Here is a 19501-nt window from a genome sequence, read left to right on the forward strand (position 1 = left end):
AGAGAAAACAGCACAATAAAAATAATGGATTTCAAGAAAGCAAACTTTAGCGAACTCAGGGAGTTTGTAGGTAAGATCCCACTGGAAGCAAGTCTAAGGGGAAAAACAGTTAAAGAGAGTTGGCAATTTTTCGAAAAGGCATTATTAAGGGCACAAGAGCAAACTATCCCACCTACGTAGGAAAGAGCGGAAGTAGGGCAAGAGACCACCCTAGCTTAACCAGGAGATCTTCAATGATCTGAAATTCAAAAAAAGCAATCAATTTGCAAACACCTAGAAGATAATAAGGTGCTAAGTAACAGTCAGCACAGATTTGTCAAGAACATATCGTATCAAACCAACAGAATAGCTTTCTTTGACAGGTTAACAAGCCTTGTGGGTGGGGGAGGAAGTGGTAGATGTGGTATATCTTGACTTTAGTGAGGCTTTTGATATGATCTCACAAGACCTTCTCATAAACAAATAAGGGCAATCCACCTAGATGGAGCTACTCTAAGGTGTGTGCATAACTGGTTGGAAAACTGTTTCTAGACAGTAATTGCCAATGGTTCACAGTCAAGCTGGAAGGGCATATCAAGTGAGATCCCACCTGGATCACTTTTGGGTCCAGTTCTATTCAAAATCTTCATCAATGGTTTAGATAATGGCATAGAGTAAACTTATAAAGTTTGCAAATGATACCAATCTGGGAGAGGTTGCAAGTGCTTTGGATTATAGCATTACAATTCAAAATGATCTGGACAAACTGGACAAATGGTTTTAAGTAAACAAGATGAAATTCAATAGGAACAATGCAAAGTAATCCACTTAGGAAGGAACAGTCAGTTGCATACATACAAAGTGGAAAATGACTGCCTAGGAAGGAGTACTGCAGAAAGATTTGGGGGTCATAGTGGGTCACAAGCTAAATATGAGTCAACAGTGTAAAACTGTTGCAAAAAAAAAAAAAAAAAAAAAAAAAAAAAAGCAAACATCATTCTAGAATGAATTAGCAGGAGTGTTGTAAGCAAGACCTGACAAGTAATTCTTCTGCTCTATTCCATGCTGATTAGGCCTCAACTGGAGTATTGTGTCCAGTTCTGGGCACCACATTTCAGGAAAGATGTGCAGACATTGGAGAAAATCCAGAGAAGATCAATAAAAATGATTAAAGGTCTGGAAAACATGACCTGTGAGGGAAGATTGACAAAAAATTGTTTGTTAGAGTGTGGACACAATAACATTTTTCAAGGAGGAGGGAGAAAAATTATTCTGCCTAACCTCTGGGGATAGGACAAGAAGCAATGGGCTTAAATTGCAGCAGGGGTGGTTTAGGTTGGACATTAGAAAAAATTCCTAACTTTCAGGGTGATTAAGCACTGGAATAAATTACGCAGGGAGGTTGTGGAATCTCCATCATTGGAAATTTTTAAGAGCAAGTTAGACAAACACCTGTCAGGGATGGTATAGATCAATGGTTCCCAAACTTGCTCCGCCGCTTGTGCAGCGAAAGCCCCTGGAGGGCCAGGCCAGTTTGCCTACCGGCTGCATCCGCAGGTTCAGCCGATTGCGGCTGCCGAACCTGCGGATGCGGCAGCTAAACAAACCGGCCCAGCCCGCCAGGGGCTTTCCCTGCACAAGCGGCGGAACAAGTTTGGGAACCACTGGTCTAGATAATACTTAGTCCTGCCATAAGTGCAGGGGACTGGACTAGATGACCTCTTCCAATCCTACGATTCTATGATTCTCTTGCAGAGACCTCACATGCCACTCCTCAAAAGTGGACACAGCCTTCCTTCTAACCCTATGATTATATGTAGCTTCAGTAAGAGCCAACGGTAGGGTTTTTATTAGTTGAAATGACTACACATTTGTGCAAACAAAGAGGGATGGTATTAGAGAATTTTTTATACCAATTAATGGAGTATCTATCAGGGCCTGTAACTTTACTTTCTGAAATTTAATAATTTATTGGGTTTAGTTAAAGTAATGTCATCCTCTATTGTGCAATGTATTTCCTGTTAATTAGGAAAATTTTAACTTCTGCAGGAGCATTTTGATGTCAGCTGGAGTCTGTTGCTCCTCAAGATTATACAGCTGTTATAGAAATTCAGGAATCTTTTAATAATAACATGATAAGTAGTTTAGCTTAATATGTCATCCTTGAATTATACATAAGAGCTAGTGCTGGGCTTTATGTGAAGTGGCCAACATTTTGCTAGATTTGTTGCCAAAGTTAAGGACTTTATTTCTTACAAATATTTATTACCTTTTTCAGCTAAGAGATGGTCTACATATCTCAAGAATTTAGGGTCAGGGTTTTCCCTACTTTTTGTTGAAAGACACAACCTTTATCACCGTCCAATTTTCTCTCAAAGCCTTTTTAAATATATCTGAAGTCAATGTTCTGAAAATGCCAGATACAATAATTTTGTTCACCAAGTATTAGCTCTCATTTTGGCTGATGAAAGAGCCCTACAAAAGGCAGCCTTTTCTGAAGGCTGAGCAAGCAGTGCCATATTTCTATTGCATAGTGAGTATTTGGTACATATTTAATTTACCAAGAGTCTGGGTTTGTCACTTTTGAAAAGCTGGCTCATTAGCTAGAGACCAACCTTGTTCACAATCAAAAATTTCCCTAGGATTTTGGGAATGTAGGCTTTCATATACGAGATGTAAAGGAATGAGAAAAGCTCAGCTCATTTGAAACATCTGCTTGTCCTAGCAAATGGCTGAGAATAAATTGGTCCTGGTTTGCACTTCTTATGTAACCAAATCATCCTAATCTAAGTGGCGATGGAGTAAAAGCTATCCCCTCCATCTATTGCCTGGTGTCCTTCTGCCTATCGTTGGAGTAACTCCAGAAGACACATTTTCTTTTAACTTTCATTAATTATTATTTATAATATGAGAGTCAATATTTGGATATTTATATTTTACATTCTATTATTTATAAGTCAAAATGAAACAGTTTGACCTTACTGTAACAAAACATTTCAATTTCCTGTCAAGATTATAATGCAACTGATACATTCCCACAAAACATTTATATTTTTGGCAAATGAGCGCTTTTTGAGAAAAAAATGTTCAGTCAGAAACACTAGACTAGGAATCAAGAGACCTGGGTTCTATTCCAGGCTCCACCACTGGCCTGCTGGGTAACCTCAGACAAGTCACTTCCCTCCTTTTGCCTCAATTTTCCCATCTGTAAAATAGGGATAGTGTAAAGCACTTTTGTAAAGCACTTTGAAAACTACTGTTAAAAGGTGCTATGTAGGAGCAAGGTGTTGTTACCATTACTCTTGACCGTCCAATTGCTAGAACTGCAACAAGATAGCAAAACTCCAAAACATACCTGAAACTAATTAGATAACATTTTCAGTCCAACACCCACACAGGAACAAATGACATAAGGAAAGGGAAGGTGCTCTCTTTGGTGAAAAGAGGTTATTTAGATGAAGGCAATGAGTTATTTGAACTGTTTGATTATGAAAGAAAGGTTTACTTTGACAGATTTTGTTGTTTATATTTTAATATTTGATCCAAAGTGACCAAAGTTTCCAAACGCACATATAAATGTTCCTCATCACATGTTCATTTGTATTTGGGTTCTATAGATAAGAACTAAAGGAAATAACTATGATTACATTTTATGAAAGCTAAATGGAAGATGACAAATCCTCAGTATTTTTCAAAAGATAACTTCCCTTTAAAGTATGAAGGATGCTCTTACACATGGCTAAGGTAATTGGATAATTTATAATCTGCTTGGAAAACCATGCATACTTTCATCTATGAAGCAATTCATTCTAAATCCTTTGTAGTCAACACACAAGTCTACAAAGACATTTACCATCCCCCTTTATTATTTGTTCATGGTTATTTATAACAAAAAAAAATTCTAGTTTATTACCAAAATAACTGATAATGAAATTATAATAAAATCCCAATGAGATGTTAAATTTTATTATTCAATTCTATTACATTCAAGTCACAAATATATTTTAATCTATGATATTGTCTGAAATGTAAGAATGCTTCCCAAGTTAGAGAACACAGGCATTATATGAGATCTTGTTCACTTTAACCACCCCGCCTGCAATTGCTTTTGAAGAAATACAGATGATAAGCCTAGCCTCACTGAAGACAAGGGCAAAATTCCTATTGACTTCAGTGGGGGTAGGATTTTACCCAGAAAGTAAAGAATATAATATCGGACACACCAGCTGAACTATTATCTCCTTACCAGAACTGTGATATGAAAATACAGCACTAAGTTATTGGACAAAAGAAAATTAAAATTGATTCAAGTTAGCACCCAGTGCATTTAGACCCACATACTCTTTAAAAAAATAATAATTCAGGTTTCCCAAACAGGGCACATTAAAGGAGAAGGAATTCAACCATGCTGAAACAGAATGAGTCCAGATTCACTCCTAGTATAATGGCATTACATTAGGAATTACTTTGGCCCATTTCCTTGTGCATTAGGTCTTCAGTGTGTATGGTTTTAAAAAATATATATGATTAAAAAGACCCAGAGAAAACCCTACTGATTTTCTTTTGTACATAGAATCATAGAATATCAGGGTTGGAAGGGACCTCAGGAGGTCATCTAGTCCAACCCCCTGCTCAAAGCAGGACCAATCCCCAATCAAATCATGCCAGCCAAGGCTTTGTCAAGCCTGACCTTAAAAACTTCCAAGGAAGGAGATTCTACCACCTCCCTAGGTAACGCATTCCAGTGTTTCACCACCCTTCTAGTGAAAAAGTTTTTCCTAATATCCAACCTAAACCTCCCCCACTGCAACTTGAGACCATTACTCCTTGTCCTGTCCTCTTCTACCACTGAGAATAGTCTAGAACCATCCTCTCTGGAACCACCTCTCAGGTAGTTGAAAGCAGCTATCAAATCCCCCCTCATTCTTCTCTTCTGCAGACTAAACAATCCCAGTTCCCTCAGCCTCTCCTCAGAAGTCATGTGTTCCAGTCCCCTAATCATTTTTGTTGCCCTTCGCTGGACTCTCTCCAATTTTTCCACAGCCTTCTTGTAGTGTGGGGCCCAAAACTGGACACAGTACTCCAGATGAGGCCTCACCAATGTCGAATAGAGGGGAAAGATCACGTCCCTTGATCTGCTCGCTATGCCCCTACTTATACATCCCAAAATGCCATTGGCCTTCTTGGCAACAAGGGCACACTGCTGACTCATATCCAGCTTCTCGTCCACTGTAACCCCTAGGTCCTTTTCCGCAGAACTGCTGCCTAGCCATTCGGTCCCTAGTCTGTAGCTGTGCATTGGGTTCTTCCGTCCAAAGTGCAGGACCCTGCACTTATCCTTATTGAACCTCATCAGGTTTCTTTTGGCCCAATCCTCCAATTTGTCTAGGTCCCTCTGTATCCTATCTCTGCCCTCCAGCGTATCTACCACTCCTCCCAGTTTAGTATCATCCGCAAATTTGCTGAGAGTGCAATCCACACCATCCTCCAGATCATTTATGAAGATATTGAACAAAACCGGCCCCAGGACCGACCCCTGGGGCACTCCACTTGACACCGGCTGCCAACTAGACATGGAGCCATTGATCACTACCCGTTGAGCCCGACAATCTAGCCAACTTTCTACCCACCTTATAGTACATTCATCCAGCCCATACTTCTTTAACTTGCTGACAAGAATACTGTGGGAGACCGTGTCAAAAGCTTTGCTAAAGTCAAGAAACAATACATCCACTGCTTTCCCTTCATCCACAGAATCAGTAATCTCATCATAGAAGGCGATTAGATTAGTCAGGCATGACCTTCCCTTGGTGAATCCATGCTGACTGTTCCTGATCACTTTCCTCTCGTGTAAGTGCTTCAGGATTGATTCCTTGAGGACCTGCTCCATGATTTTTCCGGGGACTGAGGTGAGGCTGACTGGCATGTAGTTCCCAGGATCCTCCTTCTTCCCTTTTTTAAAGATTGGCACTACGTTAGCCTTTTTCCAGTCATCCGGGACTTCCCCCATTCGCCACGAGTTTTCAAAGATAATGGCCAAGGGCTCTGCAATCACATCCGCCAATTCCTTTAGCACTCTCGGATGCAACTCGTCCGGCCCCATGGACTTGTGCACGTCCAGCTTTTCTAAATAGTCCCTAACCACCTCTTTCTCCACAGAGGGCTGGCCATCTACTCCCCATGTTGCGATGCCCAGCGCAGCAGTCTGGGAGCTGTCCTTGTTAGTGAAGACAGAGGCAAAAAAAGCATTGAGCACATTAGCTTTTTCCACATCCTCTGTCACTAGGTTGCCTCCCTCATTCAGTAAGGGGCCCACACTTTCCTTGGCTTTCTTCTTGTTGCCAACATACCTGAAGAAACCCTTCTTGTTACTCTTGACATCTCTTGCTACCTGCAGCTCCAGGTGCGATTTGGCCCTCCTGATTTCATTCCTACATGCCCGAGCAATATTTTTATACTCTTCCCTGGTCATATGTCCAACCTTCCACTTCTTGTAAGCTTCTTTTTTATGTTTAAGATCCGCTAGGATTTCACCATTAAGCCAAGCTGGTCGCCTGCCATATTTACTATTCTTTCAACTCATCGGGATGGTTTGTTCCTGTAACCTCAACAGGGATTCCTTGAAATACAGCCAGCTCTCCTGGACTCCTTTCCCCTTCATGTTAGTCCCCCAGGGGATCCTACCCATCCGCTCCCTGAGGGAGTCGAAGTCTGCTTTCCTGAAGTCCAGGGTCCGTATCCTGCTGCTTACCTTTCTTCCCTGTGTCAGGATCCTGAACTCAACCAACTCATGGTCACTGCCTCCCAGATTCCCATCCACTTTTGCTTCCCCCACTAATTCTTCCCTGTTTGTGAGCAGCAGGTCAAGAAAAGCTCCCCCCCTAGTTGGCTCGTCTAGCACTTGCACCAGGAAATTGTCCCCTACGCTTTCCAAAAACTTCCTGGATTGTCTATGCACCGCTGTATTGCTCTCCCAGCAAATATCAGGAAAATTAAAGTCACCCATGAGAACCAGGGCGTGCGATCTAGTAGCTTCTGCGAGTTGCCGGAAGAAAGCCTCATCCACCTCATTCCCCTGGTCCGGTGGTCTATAGCAGACTCCCACCACTACATCACTCTTGTTACTCACACTTCTAAACTTAATCCAGAGACACTCAGGTTTTTCTGCAGTTTCGTACCGGAGCTCTGAGCAGTCATACTGCTCCCTTACATACAGTGCTACTCCCCCACCTTTTCTGCCATGTTCCACATCTCTTTAATATTACTGGTAGGGGATATATGGTATCTGTCTGTAATATCAGATAGACAGCAGTAATTAAGTGTGTTTAAATATCCAGAAAAGCAATAACAATAATCACCACTTAAGCTCCCATCCTGTAAGCATTTGCTTGGCTTTATACAAGTTGTCCCATTGACATAAACCTGGTACACACTAAGTGAGTTTTGCTCATATAGTTAGACAAACAAAATCCTCCAGCGTGCGTGCAATTATAGCAATAAAAAAATGCGTATGATGTAAAAAGTGTCTACACTAGGGTTTTTACAGACATACATATGTTGGTAAAAAACACCAATAATAATAAGACTCCTAAGAACTTCAAAGCCTTGTGCAAACATTAAGACTACATACTCCTGAATTTGGTAAAGAAGGAGGGGGAAAATCAATGTTAACTGTACAAAATCCAGTGATACTACTCAACAACTCTAGTATCAACCTACACATACCTATAAATATAGAAGAAACTATTAATAGATCAAGAAAAGATACGATAGAATGTAAAGAAGTGGCAGCAAGAGTTGCCTGTGGTAGGAACAACATTAGTCCCATCGATAATTTAGACTTTCCATCCCCACTGCATGTATCAGGCCCTATATATGATTAAAGAACTGAGGAAAATATAAGGCAGAAGAGGAGTTCTACAAATAGTGAAATAAAATTCCTGTGTAAGCAGATGGTATTTCTACTAGGGCTGTCGATTAATCACAGTTAATTCAAGCAATTAACTCAAAAAATTAATGGTGATTAAAAAAATTAATCGTGATTAATCACAGTTTTAATCGCACTGTTAAACAATAGAATAACAATTGAAATGTATTAAATATTTTTGGATATTTTTCTATATTTTCAAATATATTGATTTCAATTACAACATAGAATACAAAGTGTACAGTACTAACTTTATATTGTCATTTTATTACAAATATTTGCATTTGTATTTTTCAATTCACCTCATACAAGTACTGTAATGCAATCTCTTTATCTTGAAAGTTGAACTTACGAATGTAGAATTATGTATAAAAAATAACTGCACTCAAAACCAAAACAATTTAAAACTTTAGAGTCTACAAGTCTACTCAGTCCTACTTCTTGTTCAGCCAGTCACTTAGACAAACAAGTTTGTTTACATTTATAAAACTGTTTACTGTTTACATTTATATGCTGCCGGCTTCCTATTTACAGTGTCACCTGAAGTTGAGAACAGGTGTTTGCATGGGGACTTTTGTAGCCAGCATTGCAATGTATTTATGTGCCAGATATGCTAAACATTCATATGCCCCTTCATGCTTGGGCCACCATTCCAGAGGACATGCTTTCATGCTGATGACACTCGTTAAAAAATAATGCGTTAATTATATTTTGACTGAACTCCTTGGGGGAGAATAGTATGTCTCCTGCTCTATTTTACTCGCATTCTGCCTTGTATGTCATATTATAGCACTCTTGGATGATGACCCAACAACAACGATGTTGTTCTTTTTAAGAACACTTTCACTGCAGATTTGACAAAACGCAAAGAAGGTATCAATGTGGGATTTCTAAAGATAGATACAGCACTCAACCCCAGGGTTAAGAACCGGAAGTGCCTTCCAAAATCTGAGAGGGACGAGGTTTGGAGCATGCTTTCAGAAATCTTAAAAGAGCAACACTCTGATGTGGAAACTGCAGAACCTGAACCACCAAAAAAGAAAATCTTCTGCTGGTGGCATCTGACTCAGATGATGAAAATGAACATGTCTCAGTCTTCACTGCTTTGGATAGTTATCAAGCGGAACCTGTCATCAGCATGGACACATGTCCTCTGAAATGGTGGTTGAAGATGAAGGAACATATGAATCTGTAGCGCATCTGGCATGTAATGATCTTGTGACGCGGGCTACAACAGTGCCATGCAAATGCCTGTTCTCACAGCCCTGATTTCTGCCTTACTCTGGACAGACGATAGAAACATTGGATACTCTTAAAATTTACCCCATTCCTGAGATTTACCTTTATAGTTAAATTGAAAAAAATATATAAAACAAACATCAGCCTAAGCTTTCCCCCACAAGTATGCCTCTTCTTGCGGTTTTCCCTGGAGGACCCATTCTATCCCAGACCTGACACCTGCTTCAGAGGAAGCTCCCACCACCTTTTATATCTTTGTGCTTTGGGGCAGGAACTTGAAATTTGGAGAGGGAAAATGCCCAAACGTGGCCAAGTTACAAGCTTTGAAAAATCTGGGACTGCCCATGCTCAGGAGATGTATTCAGTGTAGTTGTAGCCCTACATCATCAAACTACAATCCATATTCGATGGGGATCTCGTCCTGAAATACATCTTTCCTGAATCCTCTCTTCAGGCCTTTGAACAATGCCCCGACCTCTCCAAACTTATCATCAGAAGCAAACTCCCCACAGACCAGGACACACCAACTCAAAGAGACACCAGACCCTGCCAGAACAACAAATCCAAAACCTGCAGATGTATCTCCACTGCTAAAATGATCAACGCCCCTCACAAAGCACCTTTCAAGATTCATGAGTCCTACGCATGCCTATCTCAACATGTGGTGTACCTCCTCCAGTCCACTAAGTGCCACAATAACAACTATGTGGGTGAAATGAGACAATCACTACACTCTCAAATGAACTCACACAGGAAAATGATTAAAATCAAAAACACCTAACATCTGTGAGTGAACACTTTCACAACGCGGTAACACCATATCTGACTTATCAGTCCTGATCCTTAAAGGAAACCTGAATAATACTTTCAAAAGACGAGCATGGCAGCTTAAATTCATAACTCTGCTAGACACTAAAAATCATGGACTGAACAGAGATCCTGGATTTATGGCTTATTACAACAATTTGTTACTCACTAACACCCTGTTTTTGTCCTATGACGCACAGGTGTTAAAGGGCCACTCTACCTAGGCCTAAGGTATTCTACCTTAGAATATATCCTCACTACGTATGCTAAGCAATCCGTGCCACCTTGCATTTAGCAGTGATGCTGGGAGTACCTTTACCAGACCTGAAGATGAGCTCTGTGTGACTCTAAAGCTTGTCTCTTTCACCAACAGAAGCTGGTCCAATAAAATATATTACTTCGTGCTCAGCAGAAGTTTGGCAGCTAAATTCTCCTAAAAGTCCATATGGACTGACCATACTCCGTCCCCTCACAACTCCTACATGCCAAGTGGACTGCACATGTATCGCTCACAAACAGACTGAACATGTTCCATCATGAGGCTGCAGGGGTTGAGCAGAATTTTCCCTGCCATTGCAGCTACTGGAGACTGCAGGCCACAAGAGACAGAAGTGGCACAGAACAGGATAGGGGGACAGGGTCCAAAGGGGTCGGAAGGTCTGTGACCACTAAAGTACACTCCCCTCCAGAACCTGGAATGGAACCCCAGAACCTTCCTATTCCTCTGCAGTTAGCAAAATACTATGCACCACAGTTCATCAGAGGTTATGAAAATGTGTGTCTCAACCACCACTACTGGCTAGTCCACACACAGGATGACACCCTACTCCATTAGCTCAAGCACCTGTGAAAAAAGTTGTTTAAGTGACTTGCCCATCATTACATAAGAACTCCAGTGACATGCCTTACCTACTACACTGTATTTTCTCTTCCTGCAATCCCCTACCTCAGTGATCGGCAACCTTTGGCTTGCGGTCCACCAGGAAAAGCCACTGACAGATCGGGAAGCTTTCTTTACCTGTAGCATCCGCAGGTTCGGCTGATCGCAGCTCCCACTGGACGCAGTTTGCCGTCCCAGGCCAATAGGGGCTGTGGGAAGGCAGCCAGCACATCCCTCGGCCCGCGCCGCTTCCCGCAGCCCCCATTGGCCTGGGATGGCATATTGGGCTGCATTAGTAGGAGCATTGCGCGCAGATTGAGGGAAGTGATTATTCCCCTCTATTCGGCACTGATGAGGTCATATCTGGAGTATTGCATCCAGTTTTGGGCCCTCCACTACAGAAAGGATGTGGACAAATTGGAGAGAGTCCAGCGGAGGGCAATGAAAATGATCAGGGGGCTGAGGCACATGATTTACAAGGAGAGGCTGAGGGAACTGGGCTTATTTAGTCTTCAGAAGAGAAGAGTGAGGGGGGATTTGATAGCGGTCTTCAACTACCTGAAGGGTTGGGTCCAAAGAGGATGGAGCTCGGCTGTTCTCAGTGGTGGCAAATGACAGAACAAGGAGTCATGGTCTCAAGTTGCAGTGGGGGAGATCAAAGTTGGATATTAGGAAACGCTATTTCACTAGAAGGGTGGTGAAGCACTGGAATGGGTTACCTAGGGCGGTGGTGGAATCTCCATCCTTAGAGGTTTTTAAGGCCTGGCTTGACAAATCCCTGTCTGGGATGATTTAGTTGGGGTTGGTCCTGCTTTGAGCAGGGGGTTGAACTAGATGACCTCCTGAGGTCTCTTCCAACTCTAATCTTCTGTGATTCCCCATATGTCAGACCAATGTATCTCCACCTTGATCTCAGAGTGACCACTTATACAGATGAAAGCGAAGTTTGGTCTCCAATTGCCCATTCAGGACTTTGCAGCAAGTGTGCCAGTGTGTGTCAACAGTGGTGGATTTTTGTGATGTTGGCTTTTATTAAGAGCTGGACTGAACCCCCAGCCCCCAATCATAATATGTAAGATACTGAACAGCTTTTATAATGTAATGGCTTTTGAGTTATATCCATAATGAACTATATTTGAATTGAACCTAGTGACTTCTGCAAGGCTCTATTAATGTTAATTATCTTTTAGGAACAGAATATCTAAGTCATCCAGTCCTTGATGGCATTTTTTTCTTTTACAAGTACCAAAAGCACCTGTTTGGAGACTGGAAAATTATACAGAATTACATGTAATTTTAAAACAGAGAAGGGTAAAAAACAAGTAAGGTCAAGCATCCCTTTAACCGCTCCTTACAATGTCAAAAGAAATCCGATTCAATTTCTTGAGAACTATTAGATCCTGGCATTTGCTGAAGACAAATCTTTTATTAAAAAGAGGCATTAGTATTTATTTCTGTAGGATAGTAATTAAAAGACATGTCACTGAAATATTTATTTAATTGGTTTGAGGGGCTGGGAAATAAAATAAGGATCCAAAAGAAGTTTACATCCTAACATACGGTAAAAGAACCAAGCGTTAGAAGGATTTATTTGCTCATTATATTGATTCTAACCTGGAATTTGGCAAATTACAATGCATCAATGTTTTCCTCTTTTTCCTTAAATCTGGAGCAGTCCAAGATGAAAATGACCTACATCAGTCCCAGTACAGTACATCAAATAATCCATTATTTAACAAATTAGTGAAGCACCTCTACAGAATGAAAGCAACCTATAGCTTGAATCCTACTTCAATTAACTTCCTCCTTCACAGAAAGCAGACCTTAATTTATAACAATTTGCAATAATCTTTTCAAGAGAATGCTACTTCACTTACACATGCTGTTTGACAGCAAAATGAATTTCTCATCCATGTGGGCACCCTATTATGGTTCCAATAAAAATTGCCCATGGTAACAGCTAGGAAGCTGAACACTTTCTGTATGCTCAAGTGATCTCTGTGGTTAGATAGATGATGAGGGTTAATGATGTATGTTGTGAGTTCTCTCCACTAACATATGCAAGCAACACTCTGATTACTGAAAAAACCTCAAGGACACTTGCTACAGCCATCTGAAGTTTCTGTTATCTTTGTATACAGATATTTTGTTATTGTTTCAAATGGGTAATTATAGACATCTTTCACTGTAATATACTACTACTATTTGGCCCCTCCAAATGCTCAGTTAAGTAAATCTCACATCCTTGAAGGACTGGGAAACAAACTCCATTCACATAAAGGGGAAACTAAAGAAGATTGTGGGTACTTGGGTACTTGAAGTTAGTCAGCTCATTTCACATTTGGGCACTTAAGTAAGTAGCCTGATTTTGCAGAGGTACTGAGTACCTATAGCTGTCAATGAGTTCATTAAAGCTAGACACATATATCAACATTTAGACAGTTCAATAAGTAACCTAATTTTCAAAGGATCTGATATCAACAAAAACTGTGTGTATCTTATTCAGATGTCTAATCATGAATTTACATGCTTGGCCTAAGTGTTTGCCCAAGATCACACACATTAACTCTGTTTGCAAAGCCAGGAAGAGAGTCAAAGTCTTCTGGATCCCATCCCTGTTATTCTGCCATATATTTTTAAACTCTGTGATGAATCTAACACTAAGCCACAGACTCATGAGTGGTATTTCACACTGACTGTTTCTCGCAGGAGTAGAGATTAGGATTCTGGTGTTTCTCACCAAAGAATTACACTCTAAATCCTGAGATTTATATTTTTCTGTATCATCTTAAATTATTTCTCATTGTGTTATGTTATGATCTTTGCATAATTAATAACACATCAACAAATTCAAGCATATAGATTTTTATGTTTCATATTCATCTTTGTTAAATGGACAACATTCTGTAAAAACAATGACATACCCTGGTGGCCAACACAATTTCTTCCCCTGGGTTTAGCATTGCCCTACAGTAAAGGCAAGCAGTTCATGAAGCGTTGTGATGATTAAATACGGAAATCTAGGCAAGTGTCACAATTTTGCTGTAAAGTGCACTGTCTAAACACAATCTTTTACTGAAATGGTGTATTAACTGAAATGTAGGCCTCTGACATCAACTTGCAAAGAAACACTACTGGAAGTGATGGCAGGAAAGGCAGGATTTATAAACATCTCCACATATTTCAGAAAAGAGACACTGAATTTGGGTAGTGTGACAAGAAACAATACTACTACTTTAAACTTCTATTTGCTCTTTCCAGGTACTGATTAACTTAGCTTTATGACATCCCTGTGAGATAGTTATTATATGAAGCACAGAGACGTGATATTTATTCAGGATTGCACAGCAAGATAGCCATAGAGCTGGGAATAACACACAGTTCATCTGACACCCAAGGCCTGGGTTTCAACCAGAAGTCCATCTTTACTCTCCAAAGAAAAAGGCAGCAGTTTTTGGCCGCACAGTTTTCATGTACAAAGCCCACTCCAGGGCTGAAGTGTGTTGGCAGTTAAATTAGAGATGCACCCAAGCAAATTAAAGTTTTTCTGAAGCGAAAAAAAAAGCAGCATGTGTTTAAAATTAGAAACTGTTCTCAAAGCTGATGATTACAGTTAAATATAAATGAGGGAATCTAGCCCATGACTGTCAAAAACAGAAACAGCTCAATAGCTCTTAGAGCCTTTCTTAAAATCATCTGAGCTTCCAGCCCACTATATGTTAAAAAAGGTGATCTGTCATACATCCCACAATCATATAGGGAAAAAAATTTAATAAGTCTCTTAACATATCTGACCCAAAAGCCTTGATCTAATATTCTTTATATAATATAAGATTATCTTGCTTCATTTCATCAGGAAACCCTGAGGAGCGATTCCACAGTAACTTCTAGTGCGTTTTGTTAATTGCCTGTTTTTTCCTTAAATGAACCTTGCTTAGGTGCCAGTTCATCTCAGATCTGACAAAGTCAATCTGGATTCTGATGGCAAAGAGGAAATACAAAAATATTGATATTCTATAGCCAGATTTCACAATTTATCCTAAGTGTTTAGTGTGTTGTTCCCCTCCCCCGCAAATTGGTACTTTCACCTGGTTTTGGCTCACACTCACTTTGTGCTAGGGTGACCAGACGTCCCGATATTATCGGGACAGTCCCGATTTTAAAACATTTGTCCTGCGTCCCGACCACACATCGGTCGGGATGCCCTTTGTCCCGATATCAGGGACCACTCACCATGAGTTACCGCAAGCACCAAAGTCCCAGAGCTGGCAGCGCTTCCTGGGGCAACTCCTGGCGCCCGCCCGCTGGCAGGAATCTACAGTGCAGGCGGCCCCTAGGCACAGAGGTGGAGGGGGTCTCCGTACGCTGCACTGGCTCCCTCCTGCCGAATTAGAGCTGCGGGGGTGGGGCTTGCAGGCACCGGCAGCCGGCAGAGAGCCCTCCGCGCCCCCATCGACCCGACCCTAGGAGCCAGAGGGACCTGCTGGATGCTTCCTGGGAGCCACCCCAGGTAAGCACCGCCGGGACTCCCCACCTCGCCCCCTGGCAGGTCCCTCTGGATCTTAGGGTAGGGAGCTCTGCTGGCTGCTCCCGCCTGCAAGCCCCGCTCCGTGCCTCTGGCAGCTCCCACTGGCGCTTTTTCTGGCCAATGGGAGCCATGGAACTCACACTTGTAGCGGGCACAGCACGTAGAGAGTCTGGAGACCCCCCTTGTCGCACTGACCTAGGAGCCAGAGACCTCCCAGCAGGGCTGGAGAATGCGGCCAGGGAAGGGGGTAGGGTGTGATGGAGTGAGTGTCTGGGAGGTGTGTGTGAGGTGCTGGACTGTGAGGGTGTGGAGGGCGTGGGGCAGTGGGGGAGGTTTGTGTGTTTTGGGGTGCTGGGCAGTGGGGGAGATCTGTGGGTGTCAGGGCACCGGGGGTCTGTGTGTGGCATTGTTTAGTTGTGGTGGTGGGGCTGTGGGGAAGGGCACTGGGAGGAGGGATGGAGAAATCTGTGTGTATTGGGAAACTAGCGAGTGGTGGGTTCTGTGTGGGGTGCTGGGCAGCTGTGGTGGGGCTGTGGGCGGGGGGATGGTGGGCAGGGGTGGTGATGTGCACAGCAGTGTGCATTTGTGGTGGAAATGTGGTAGGGTTTTGGGGGGGCTCTGGGCATAGTGGGTTCAGGGGGTGCTGGGCAGGGGAGCTGTGTGGTGCAGCATGGGCCCACCCCCAACAGGAAGGGGCACGCTGGTAGCACAGGGCCAGGTGGACCAGAGTACCACATTGCCCCTGGCCAGCTCCGCCCTTCCCGCTGCTCACCTCCTCAACTGAAGGCGGGAGTAGGTGGTGCAGGGGTGGGTCCTGGCAGTGCTTACCTGGGGCGGCTCCTGGGAAGTGGCCAGCAGGTCCCCGAGGTGAGTGTCAGCTGGGCTGAGCCAGCAGTGTGGCCCGGGCTCCCCCCAGCAAAGTGCGTGCAGACTGGTGCACCTAGCTCATGGCAGAGCCAAGGAAAGGAGGCACCTGCCTCTGCACATGCTGTTTCCACCCAGGGCAGGCCGGGGCTGCTCACTGCTAAGCTGATGCCCAGTTCACTTACCCACAATGGCAAGCAGGGATTGCACCTGGCAGCGTACATCTGCTTGATGTACAATCGGGACGCCATTTGTCCCGATATTCTGGTAAAATTTTAAATTTGGTAGTGAAATAGAAAATTAGTCGATTGGGAATGTCCCATTAATCCTGATTGTGATCTGTTTTCTACTGGCAATTTTGGTTTTTCAGGTTGTTTTCAGGTGTAACGCTGAAGCTGGGGCTGAAGGAAGGACTGTGGGCCTTCCCTCTGTGACTGGGGCTGGAGCCAGGGCTAGAACTGGGACCCTTCGCTCCCCTGCTCTGCAACTGGGTCTGACTTTGCAATCAGGATCATGCGTCCATGTCTTGCGGCTTCAGCTGGGGGCTGGGGCTGGAGCCTTGTGCCCCTGGCCCCGTGGCTTCTGCTGGGGGCTAGAGCTGGGGCCATAAGTCCTTGAGTCCTTGCCCCATAGCTTGTGGTGTGGGCTGAAGCAGGGGCTGTACACCCCTCTTGCAGCTTCCTAGGGCTATGCGCCCCCTCTCATGGCTCCAGTCAGGGCTGTGCACCTGTGGCTCTCTGCATTCCTCTCTCTCACCCCCCAATCGCCCAATGTGTCCTGATATTTGACTCTTGGGATCTGGTCACCCATAGATGTTTAAGGAAGGAAAAATCACCTCATAGATGCTTTTCTGTTTGAACAAGTTAATGAAGAAGTAATCGGCCAGGATACAGCTATATTAGAAACACAAAGGAGCACTAAGTCTGCTTCCTTATCTAACAGACACAAGAACCATTTTTCTTAATCTGCTGAAACTGTAGCTACCAAAAGAGATCCTGCCAGCGGCACTGCTGTTTTCACTAGGAATTCATTTGATCAAGATAAAAAGCATCCCAGCCAATTCTGAAGCTAAAAAAGGTATCAAATCTTAAACAATCTGAACAATCAACAGAACAAAAGTTGGGAAACTACAGACCTGATTCTCTACTCATTTAAATCTGTTTTACCCTATCAACTTCAAATTAGTTACTCCTGGTGTATACCAGTGTAAATAAGTATAGGTTTTGGCCCAGTCTCCTTCATTTCTCTAAAAGTCTATATGAAATCATTCCAACTATTGCTCTCTCACATCTACACTAATTTGAGTTTAAAAGGAGAGATATTAAATTCTTAAATCAGCTCATTGTATCTGTCTAACATTTGAAGATGACAAATGCTTAGTGTTATTTTCATCCTTCTTAACACAAGTGGGTAGACTCTCCAATGTAACAACTTAAATTTGTTTTCTCTTTCCAGCCACATTAAAACACACCAATTCTTTGGTGGGAGCCTCTATGGCTGTGTGTGTGTTATTTCTTTGGCTTTAGGTTGTAAGCCTCCAGAACCATTTGATGAGATGAAGGGAAATGACATATGAATAATATTTCCCCCGTATAGTTTTTTTTACTTACAGTAGCTGTTGGTGATAGTGAAAGCTATAGTTAAAACTTGAAAACTAGTGAATTTTAAAAACTGTATTAACAGGAATTGCAGATAAAGTATCTGCTCCTGAGTTCCCATGCCATGTGGTTTTACAAGCACACACTCCTATATGCGTATATGTTTTTCTCTCCCTTGTTGCTGTGGGAAGGTTGGTCCCACAAAAACAAAAGGGGAAAGAAAGTGGTATTACACAAAATGTTGTCAGATATCCAAAGTAAACACACCGAAGAAACAGACCTTTTACTCTGATCTCTTGCAGTTAGAGTAGTCTTAGGCATTACTTATAAGAACAGCAGCTAAAATATTTTTCAAAGAGAATGATTTTAAGTCACAGATGACTTTTGAAAATTGCTAAAGGGTTTCCATGTGTTTTCAGCTGTTCATGACTGAAAAGATAATTTTGTGATGAAACTGTCCCTGTTCATTTTCAGCCAAACAGCACTTGAAAAAAAAAAATCAGAAATGGTTTTCTGACCCTTTTTAATTTGACATTGTTGATAAAACACCCTTTTCCCATTTAACACACACACACACACACCCCTTTTCAGACAAGACCTCAGCAAAAACAACAGTAGTTGGAAACTTGACACTCTGCACTGTTATCCTTAAGGAGGAGTGCTGCTTTCACCCTTTCATAATGTTGGGAATGGAGAAAATTAATAATAAAAAATAAATAAGTAAAGTAACAAGTGACTGAAATATCACTTCTAGGTATGCTCAGTCAGCATCTGCTAAGATTTTAGCTGGGCATAATGAAGGCCCACCTTCTTTGTAACCTCACTGCACATTTTCTTGGCCCAGCTTGGCAGGCACATCTGTTCCTGGAACAATCTGCATGAGGGAAATTTTAATTGACTCATTGAAACACAAAGCAATAGCCTCCAAAAAACAAACCAACCAGCTCTGCCTCAGCATCAGAGAAACAGAAATTGCAATGGTGAAAAAAAGTCAATTAGACCTAATGATATTAAGGTATTTCCCAATTTTTGTTGCATTCAGAATTTTTTTTTTCCAAATTCTAAGCTTCCCCTCGCCTTTTTGAATTTAGTTCCTCTTTCTTTCTGTTGCAAAGATACAGCTATGACAATGTAAAATAATAAGCTGTTGCCCTGTTAACCTAACCTTCCAAAAGCCACTGAGCTTAGGCAATTGGGTCAGCCTAGTTAAATTCTAGCAAAATAACAGCACTAGCAGCTAAGGTGGAAAACATATTCCTTCCTAACCTAAACAACTTCCTTAATTAAAAAATTACCATTGGATGTATTCTGGATTTTTAAAAATAATAATATATAAAAGTGGGGGGAAATCTAAACCCAGAAATGTGATAATTACTCAGTTAATAAGAAAAACAGGACTATAAAAGGCTATATTTGTGAAATCAAGCAATTGAATATTGCTGTAGTAATTGTAATTTTTGCATGTTTTTAAACTGTACAGTCTTAACACTATATTTGCAAAGTGCTTTGCAAGTCATGTTTACAGTTTGAGTGCCGCACGCTTTCCTGAGGTCAGCTATGAATTTCTCCATAAAATAAGATTACACACAGAAAAATAGCTACACATTTTCAGCTTGCTTTCATTAAGTATTGTGACTGCTCATTGAAAATATTGCAGTGTGTACTACGGCTCTCATGCA

At 42.0% G+C, this 19501-nt stretch overlaps 1 protein-coding gene across 9 annotated transcripts in view; it reads right to left on the reverse strand.

The window, feature by feature from the left end:
* The window catches only part of TAFA5 (TAFA chemokine like family member 5), a 712037-nt gene that overhangs the window by 281380 nt on the left and 411156 nt on the right, over nt 1-19501 (reverse strand). The gene's annotated exons all lie outside the window — the stretch shown is intronic.

This window comes from Natator depressus, chromosome 1 (genome assembly GCF_965152275.1).
Source record: "Natator depressus isolate rNatDep1 chromosome 1, rNatDep2.hap1, whole genome shotgun sequence".
Taxonomy (NCBI): Eukaryota; Metazoa; Chordata; order Testudines; family Cheloniidae; genus Natator; species Natator depressus.